This window comes from Nanorana parkeri, unplaced genomic scaffold (assembly GCF_000935625.1).
Source record: "Nanorana parkeri isolate BGI_ZX_2015 unplaced genomic scaffold, ASM93562v1 scaffold3245, whole genome shotgun sequence".
NCBI lineage: Eukaryota > Metazoa > Chordata > Amphibia > Anura > Dicroglossidae > Nanorana > Nanorana parkeri.
The window spans coordinates 5,924-6,287 of record NW_017309513.1 but is presented as its reverse complement, the minus strand read 5'-3'; the positions used below and the strand labels follow the sequence as shown (position 1 = coordinate 6,287).

Sequence of the window (364 nt, the reverse complement as noted above, 5' to 3'; positions counted from 1 at the left end):
GATCCATCTTCTTCACCCTGAAGGTATGCCACATTGTTGAGGTGGGACTTAAGAGGACCCCCCCCTCCCACCCTAATGGAACATCCCGGCTGGACAGGTGGTAGTTCAGAATGTGAATATAAAATCTGGCCCTGGGGCCCCTCAGGAGCTTACCGCTCCAAGGACAGCACACCATGAAGGAGCCAGCACACATCATATTCCATTTCAGATTTGATCTGTCAGACCAACCACCAAATTGTACCAACGGCAGTCTAATGGGAGGGCCAAATATTGTCCAATCAGAAGGAGCCTCACACGGCACAGCTGCTGTTACCTTTAGCTGATCTTCCTGTGGGGTGGGGGGGGGGGGGGACCCAATGTGTAC

At 53.0% G+C, this 364-nt stretch overlaps 1 protein-coding gene across 1 annotated transcript in view; it reads right to left on the bottom strand.

Moving 5' to 3' along the window:
* LOC108802952 overlaps positions 1–364 on the bottom strand; it is a 5,841-nt gene that overhangs the window by 2,981 nt on the left and 2,496 nt on the right. The gene's annotated exons all lie outside the window — the stretch shown is intronic.